Genomic DNA, 9505 nt, shown 5'->3' with positions numbered 1-9505 from the left:
GCTAGCTACTAGAGGCAATAGTTAGCCTAAACAGTCTGAACTACTACAAGCAATAAGAAAAAATTCTACAAGTATGATCCTGCAAGGCAGAGAATGTCCATGTTATAGCATCAAACTGGCCCACCACCCACAGTCATAGCAAGGGAATGTGTGAAACAGCCCCGTTAGCATCACAACATACTATGTGCAGCGACAGAGTATGTGAATCATAAAGCATGAACTAGAATGTGTGAAAGAAGCATAGCAAAACCACACCAGGTGATAGAGCTAGTTCTCTGCACACATAGAAAACTAGTAATGCCCGGAACACTGATATTATGCAGGGTACCTCCAAGTCAACCTATGACATGAGTAGTAAGATTCATGGTATAATATCTCCACAAGGAACAACCTTGGCTAGCATCGGCCTCATTTAAAAAGGGCACCTACTACAGGCAATATTCAAACAATCCATTTTTGAAAGCATATAAGCTGCAAAAAATAGTTCAACAGTCTAAGCCTGCGATTCAAAACGTATGCATGCCAAAGCAACAGACGAGACCTCCTATAATCATAGCAAGAGGATGTGTGAAACTGCACTAGTAGCAGCATATCATAATATGTGCATCATAGTATGTGAATCATACTGATGAACATCTTAGAATGTGTGAAGCAGCATATCAAAACCTTCTACGTGTAATCACGAGAATCCTCTAGAGGCACACAGAAACCTACAAATCCACAAACCCCATCCAATATGCAGGGTACCCTCACGTCAACAAAAGAAATATGTCTCATGGTAAAAATACCTGTATAGGATTTTGCCAAAAAGCAATATCTAGGTCCATTTCTTGTGGACACGTATTACCCATTAATCATTAGAAGTGAAAGTCCAGAGGACATCTATCCCAAAGAGATATAAGCAAATAAAGTCCCTACTAATACAGAGCTCCTATGTCAACAATACCTACAGCATACTACTACTTAGACCCTATCTGGCCCAAGTAGTAAGCTAGGGTTTACCATACATCATGAACCCAAGTAGTAAGCCAGGGTTTACCATACATCATGAACCCAAGTAGATTATTTAGTACATAAGCCGCCACAGGTTCAGATGTGTAACCATTCTGATGAGATCAGATAACGGCATGTAGTCTGTACAAGTAATGCATTCCACAAGCAATTATCTCTTATGTGCTATGTAATCATTAGTGAAAAGCAAAGGGTTTTATAATAGAGCTTCATTATCCAAATTAAAGGCATTGTGCAACCACATTAGGTAAAAACAGAAATTCAAATATACATTGCACCTCTGAAGAAGGCACACCGATCATAGTAAGCAATAGAGCCATGATCACAAAACATATCCAAAAAGCTAAGTAAGGGACCTGAGTAAGCAATACACAAGCAGACTAGTGAGTGTGTGCCACTCATCCCAAATTTGTCTTGATTTATAGCTAATCCTCAGTCGAGGCGTCTTCATGCATCAACAGCCCATGTGGCCTCTCATCATTGCATGCATATAGTGGAGCCTTAAATAGAACAGTCCAAAAGCAACAAGGGTGCCATCATCTTCTCTATGTAGTGTTACCCATCTCCTTATTGTAGAGCCATAGTTAGGTTTAATATGATAACAATAAAGTTACTCAAATTGTGTTAATCAATAAGTTATATTTTGGGACTCCTCCAAGTCAAAGTATATAGCCTGGTGCCCACATTAAAGTAAAAATGTTATCCCAAGAATTAAATAGAAAAGATTTGACATTATGACAAGTATGATGTGTGTGTTCTACAGCAATAAAAAAGCCAAACTCATTTATGGTCTTGAGATGAAAATCCAAGAGAAGCTAAAAAGAAATCTCAGCTCATACCAGGAAATAAATGAAACAGAAATTCTAGCCTTTAGTCATTAAGTGACCCAATATTGGGTTAAAGATCATGTTCAACACTACCCACAAGTTCCAAAATTCTATGAGAAACAAGTTAGAAAATTCAAGGGTCCAATAAAAACCCTTAGTTTAGAAAAATTAGGTAGCAAAATTGTATAAGTTAAGAGAGATATAGGTGTGTGTGTGTACCCACCCCTGACCCGGGCATAGGCTCCACACAAGTGGAGCGATAGGCTACCACTTGCGTGGATAGCCTATTGCCCACCAAAAGATATTGATGTGTGAAGACTGACTTAGTTAGGCTCTTGGCAATGTTTGCCATAAATATATATTCCAGTTGGAATCCACTGGCTAAATTGCCAGGTAAATGCAGTGATGACCTGCATGTAAACCGTTAAACAGAGAAGGAAAAGAGTATTTTTGAAGATAGACTACCTATAACCAGCCCACTAAAGGCACTATGGCTATGAGTCAAGCTCCAACCTTAGTCTAAACAAGCAATTCTATCTTTATGACTATTGGTCAGAGGCACAGTGATAGCAAGAATTGTTTGTAGACTTTCCTTATCCTTATCTAGCTGAGCCAAAAGCTTAACCCAATCATTAAAGGATAAGAGTTGTAGAAGAGAGCCATGTTGGCACGGCTCTTGTCGAACCGAGGACATGATAATATCTTGTGCTTCTTCAGTCTTGATGCATGCCAAAACATACTGGCAGGCCTTTGACGGTGAATGGTCAGGAGGAATATCTAACCCTCTGAAAAGGGGTAAAATCTATGAGGCATAAAATAGAGTATTAGTCAAAAGAAAGGTACTATTGAAGCTTGACTTCCTAAAACTAGCCAACCTAAGGGCACCACGGCTATGAGCCAAGCTCCAACCTCAATCGGCATACAATTCAATCTTTAATACTATCGGCTAAAAGCACAATGATGGCCAAAATTGTATACGGCTGAGGTATAAAGAGTTTGAGTATGAGTATGTGGACTATCTCCAAAGAGAGTAGCCCCTGTATCCATAAAAATAGATAAACAAAAGTGTTGGCCTGGATATGTCTTGCAGGTGGCAGGGGACTCAACCACTTGTCATCAATGTCACTCAACCACTTGTCATCAATGTCACTCAACACTACACATGTCATAGGTCTCTATATAGTAAAGAAATTCACAACATAAGTTATATCAAGAAAGCAAGCTGTACCCAATCAATGCAGCCATTGATTAGACCAAGAGCATTGAGAGAATACCATTATCAGAATTAAGATTTCTCTTTTATCAGTCTAATCCAAACCCATCTTACTCACTATATCAGAGCTATCTGTAGATTCAGAATCTTTGTAGAAAAAATTTGAATCCTAATTCCAACCTTGTTTGGTCAAAAAATCTTAATATGTACCTGTGGAATATAGAGATGATTGTTTCCTAATTACAAAGAAAATAAGAACTTTTCCAATCTATACAAAATTTGCCTATTGAGACAAATCTTTAATTGATGCAAAGTTACCCTAGTCTTTACAAAGTTCCCTGTAAGCTTATTATTCAGATTATTTCATTCAGTTTTAGAAAAGTTTTTTTTATGGTTTAGATTTAAGATCGTCCAAACTAGTCTAGAATTATAAAATTTTATCCTTTTGGTAAAGTAAAAGTGAATTTGTCAAAACAGAGAATTGAATTGTGTAACATTATAAAATCTGAGTGAGTACCTACCATGTACCAAAGTGTAAACAATCTATCCAAGAAGTAATTTGGAAAACTAAAAAACATCAGAGCTACATGTGTATCAATAGGCTATGCAACAAAGCTAGTTTCAACATTTTGTTAGAAGATGAGCACTTGGTAATTTTAGCATAGTTACCTTCTGATAAGAAAAGCTAGTTCTATTCCAATCTATTTCAAAAAAGTGGTTCCTGGAACGGATCTAGTGGAGGCGGGGACCTGTAGCTCAGGGGATTAGAGCACGTGGCTAGGAACCACGGTGTCGAGGGTTCGAATCCCTCCTCGCCCACAATCAATCATCCCTAAATGAAATGTCCCTTATATTTTATTTTAAGGGATTGGCATGTAATTTTTGGCATAGACCAAATCCGAGTAGAGCTTAAATATATGAAAAAGGGCACTTGGCCGCCAGAAAGGGTGAGCCCTTAGCCCAAGCAAGGACACTTGCAGATAAACAAATTTCAATAGTAAATGCAAAAACCAATAGTATCAAGCCACTCATGTTTAGGAGCAATATTGGCTAGTCCAAGATAAGTAGCAATCCTATTATCAAAAAGGCCAGCTACTACTGGAGGCAATAGTTAGCCTAAATAGTCTTATATACTACAAGAAATAAGAAAAAATTCTACATGTATGATCCTGCAAGGCAGAGAATGTCCATTTTATAGCATGAACTAGAATGTGTGAAGCAGTAGAGCACAACACCAGGTGATAGAGCTAATTCTCTACACATAAAAAACTAGTAATGCCCAGAACACTGATAATATACAGGGTACCTCCAATTGGGTCAACCTATGACATGAGTAGTAAGACTCATGGTATAATATCTCCACAAGGAACAACGCTGGCTAGCATCGGTCTCATCTAAAAAGGGCAGCTACTACAGGCAATAATCAAACAATCCGTTTTTGAAAGCATGTAAGGTGCAAAAGAATTCATTTTTTTGAAAGCATATAAACTGCAAAAAATAGTTCAGCAGTCTGAGCCTGCAATTCAAAAAGTATGCATGCCAAAGCAACAGACGAGACCTCTTATAATCATAGCAAGAGGATGTGTGAAACAGCACTAGTAGCAGCATATCATAATATGTGCATCATAGTATGTGAATCATACTGATGAACATCTTAGAATGTGTGAAGCAGCATATCAAAACCTTTTACGTGCAATCAAGAGAATCCTCTAGAGATACAAAGCAACCTACGAATCCACAAACCCCATCCAATATGCAGGGTACCCTCACGTCAACAAAAGAAATAAGTCTCATGGTAAAAATACCTCTGTAGGATTTTGCCAGCAATATCTAGGTCAATGTCTTGTGGGCACGTATTACCCATTAATCATTAGAAGTGAAAGTCTAGAGGACATCTATCCCAAAGAGATGAAAGCAAATAAAATCCCTAATACAGAGCTCCTATGTTAACAATACCTACAGCATACTAGTACAGACCCTATCTGCCCCAAGTAGTAAGCTAGGGTTTACCATACATCATGAAGCCAAGTAGATTATTTAGTACATAAGCCACAAGTTCAGATGTTTAACCATTCTGAGATGAGATGAGATCATGAAGCCAAGTAGATTATTTAGTACATAAGCCACAGGTTCAGATGTGTAACCATTCTGAGAGATGAGATCAGATAATGGCATGTAGTCTGTACAAGTAATGCATTCCACAAGCAATTATCTCTTATGTGCTATGTAATCATTCGTGAAAAGCAAAGGGTTTTATAATAGAGCTCCATTATCTAAATTAAAGACATTGTGCAACCACATTAGGTAAAAACAGAAATTCAAATATACATTGCACCTGTGAAGAAGGCGCACCGATCATAGTAAGCAATAGAGCCATGATCACAAAACATACCCAAAGGGCTAAGTGAGGGACCTGAGTAAGAAATACACAAGCAGACTAGTGCGTGTGTGCCACTCACCCCAAATTTGTCTTGATTTATAGCAAATCCCAATCGAGGCATCTTCATGCATGAGAAGCCCATGTGGCCTCTCATCATTGCAGGCATATAGTGGAGCCTCAAATAGAGCAGTCCAAAAGCAAAAAGGGTGCCATCATCTTCTCTGTGTAGTGTTACCCATCTCCTCATTGTAGAGCCGAAGTTAATATGATAACAATAAAGTTACTCAAATTGTGTTAACTAATAAGTTATATTTTGGGACTCCTCCAAGTCAAAGTATATAGCTTGGTGCCCACATTAAAGTAAAAAGGTTATCCCAAACAATACATAAAAAAGATTTGACATTATGACAGGTATGATGTGTGTATTGTGTGTGTGTGTGTGTGTGTATGTGTGTGTGTGTTCTATAGCAATGAAAAAGCCAAGATCATTTATGGTCTCCAGATGAAAATCCAAGAGAAGCTAAAAAGAAATCTCAGCTCATGCTAGAAAATGAATGAAACAGAAACTCTAGCCTTTAGTTAAGTGACCCAATATTGGGTTAAAGAACATGTTCAACACTACCCACAAGTTCCCAAAATTCTATGAGAAACAGGTTAGAAAATTCAAGGGTCCATTAAAAACCCTTAGTTTAGAAAAATTAGGTAGCAAAATTGTATAAGTTAAGAGAGATATAGGTGTGTGTGTGTACCCACCCTGACCCGGGCATAGGCTCCACACAAGTGGAGCGATAGGCTACCACTTGCGTGGATAGCCTATTGCCCACCAAAAGATATTGATGTGTGAAGACTGCATAGACTAGGAAGCCTTAGTTAGGCTCTTTGGCAATGTTTGCCATAGATATATATTCCAGTTGGAATCCACTCGAATACATATAGCCTTAGTTAGGCTCTTTGGCAATGTTTGCCATACATATATATTCCAGTTGGAATCCACTGGCTATGTTGCCAGGTAAATGCAGTGATGACCTGCATGTAAACCATTAAATAGAGAAGGAAAAGTGTATTTTTGAAGGTAGACCTATAACCAGCCCACCAAACGCACTATGGCTATGAGTCAAGCTCCAATGTCAATCTAAACAAGCAATTCTATCTTTAAGACTTCAGAGGCACAGTGATGGCGAGAATTATTTGTAGACTTTCCTTATCCTTATCTAGTTGAGTCAAAAGCGTAACCCAATCATTAAAGGACAGGAGTTGTAGAAGAGAGCCATGTTGGCACGGCTCTTGTCGAACCGAGGACACGATAATATCTTGTGCTTCTTCGGTCTTGATGCATGCCAAAACATGCTGGCAGGCCTTTGACGGTGAATGGTCAGGAGGAATCTCTGACCCTTTGAAAAGGGGTAAAATCTATGAGACATTAAACAGAGTATTAGTCAAAATAAAGGTACTATTAAAGCTAGACTTCCTAAAACTAGCCAACCTAAGGGCACCACGGCTGTGAGCCAAGCTCCAACCTCAATCAGCATACAATTCAATCTTTAAGACTATCGGCTACTACTAAAAGCACAATGATAGCGAGAATTGTATACGACTGAGGTATAAAGAGTTTGAGTATGAGTATGTGAACTATCTCCAAAGAGTTTGAGTATGAGTATGTGAACTATCTCCAAAGAGAGTAGCCCCTGTAGCTAGAGTGTGTCGTTTTGAACATAATACAATACCCTACAGCTGAATACCAAATTCAAAAGACACTGTATACTCAAGATATGAATGGAAACATGATATATTTCATCATCTATGTAATACATCATGTATTTGGAGCATTGAGTGTCTCAAGTAAAACTTCAAGATGAGATTTAGATCTGGTGAGAGAAAAAATACACAACAAGCCGAGGCAGCTCCTCGGCAAAGAAACCCTTTTTTACACATGCAATCCAGAGAAGGTGTGTCTTATTACCTACATCCATACAAACAAACAAACAAAAGTGTTCGTCTGGATGTGTCTTGCAGGTGTCAGAGGGGACTCACCCACTTTTTATCAATGTCACTCAACACTACACGTCATAGGTCTCTATATAGTAAAGAAATTCACAACACAAGTTATATCAAGAAAGCAAGCTGTACCCAATCAATGCAGCCATTGATTAGACCAAGAGCATTGAGAGAATACCATTATCAGAATTAAGATTTCTCTTTTATCAGTCTAAGCCAAACCCATCTTACTCACTATATCAGAGCTATCTGTAGATTCACAATCTTTGTAGAAAAAATCTGAATCCTTTTTCTAACCCTGTTTGGTCAAAAAATCTTAATATGTATCTGTGGAATATACAGATGATTGTTTCCTAATTACAAAGGAAATAAGAGCTTTTCCATTCTATTCAAAATTTGCTTATTGAGGCAAATCTTTAATTGATACAAAGTTACCCTAGTCTTTACAAAGTTCGCTATTCAGATTATTTCATTCATTTTTAGAAAAGTTTTTTTTATTGTTTAGATTTAATATCATCCAAACTAGTCTAGAATTATAAAATTTTATCTTTTTGGTAAAGCAAAAGTGAATCTATCAAAACAGAGAATTGAATTGTGTAACATTATAAAATCTGAGTGAGTACCTACCATGTACCAGAGTGTAAACAATCTATGCAAGAAGTAATTTGGAAAACTAAAAAACATCAGAGCTAAGTGTGTATCAATAGGCTCTCCAACAAAGCAAGTTTCAAATGATTTTGTTAAAAGATGAGCACTTGGCAATTTTAGCATAGTTACCTTCTGATAAGAAAAGTTGGTTCTATTCCAGTCTATTTTTGAAAAGTGGTTCCTGGAACGGATCCAGTGGAGGTGGGGGCCTGTAGCTCAGGGGATTAGAGCACGAGGCTACGAACCACGGTGTCCAGGGTTGGAATACCTCCTCACCCACAATCAATCATCTCTAAATGAAATGTCCCTTATATTTTGTTTTAAGGGAGTTGGCATGTAATTTCAGGCGTAGACCAAATCCAAGAAGAGCTTTAGTATATGAAAAAGGGCTCTTGGCCAAAAACGGTGAGCACTTAGGCCAATCAAGGACACTTGCAGATAAACAAATTTCAACAGTAAATTCAAAAACCAACAGTATCAAGCCCATCATGTTTAGGAGCAATACTGGCTAGTGCAAGATAAGCAGCAATCCTATTATCAAAAAGGCCAGCTACTAGAGGCAATAGTTAGCCTAAACAGTCTGAAATACTACAAGCAATAAGAAAGAATTCTACAAGTATGATCCTGCAAGGCAAAGAATGTCCATGTTATAGCATCAAACCGGCCCACCCACAGTCATAGCAAAGGAATGTCTGAAACAGCCCCATTAGCATCACAACATACTATGTGCAACAGAGTATGTGAATCATAAAGCATGAACTAGAATGTGTGAAGTAGCATAGCAGAACCACACCAGGTGATAGAGCTAGTTCTCTGCACATAGAAAACTAGTAATGCCCGGAACACTGATAATATGCAGGGTACCTCCAAGTCAACCTATGACATGAGTAGTAAGGCTCATGGTATAATATCTCCACAAGGAACAACGTTGGCTAGCATCGGCCTCATCCAAAAAGGGCAGCTACTAGAGGCAATATTCAAACAATCCATTTTTTAAAGCATAGAAGGTGTAAAAATTAGTTCAGCAGTCTGAGCCTGCAATTAAAAAAGTATGCATGAGAAAGCAACAGACGACGAGACCTACTATAATCATAGCAAGAGGATGTGTGAAACTGCATTATTAGTAGCATATTATAATATGTGCATCATAGTATGTGAATCATATTGATGAACATCTCAGAATGTGTGAAGCAGCATATCAAAACCTTCTATGTGCAATCAAGAGAATCCTCTAGAGGCACACAGCAACCTACAAATCCACAAACCCTACCAATATGCAGGGTACCCTCACGTCAACAAAAGAAATGTCTCATGGTAAAAATACCTCTGTAGGATTTTGCCAAGCAATATCTAGGTCCAAGTCTTGTGGACACGTATTAGAATTGAAAGTCCAGAGGACATCTATCCCAAAGAGATGAAAGCATATAAAGT

The 9505-nt window shown here is 38.1% G+C and overlaps 1 non-coding gene across 1 annotated transcript; it reads left to right on the top strand.

Annotated features, from left to right (window-relative positions):
• The first annotated feature begins 3790 nt into the window (after positions 1-3790).
• Positions 3791-3870, top strand: TRNAP-AGG (transfer RNA proline (anticodon AGG)). The gene has a single exon. It is a non-coding gene; the product is annotated as a tRNA-Pro (tRNA).
• Positions 3871-9505: the final 5635 nt, after the last annotated feature.

This window comes from Cibotium barometz, chromosome 19 (genome assembly GCF_041138505.1).
Source record: "Cibotium barometz isolate CiBa-2024 chromosome 19, ASM4113850v1, whole genome shotgun sequence".
Lineage (NCBI taxonomy): Eukaryota > Viridiplantae > Streptophyta > Polypodiopsida > Cyatheales > Cibotiaceae > Cibotium > Cibotium barometz.
This window is presented reverse-complemented; position numbering and strand designations above follow the sequence as displayed.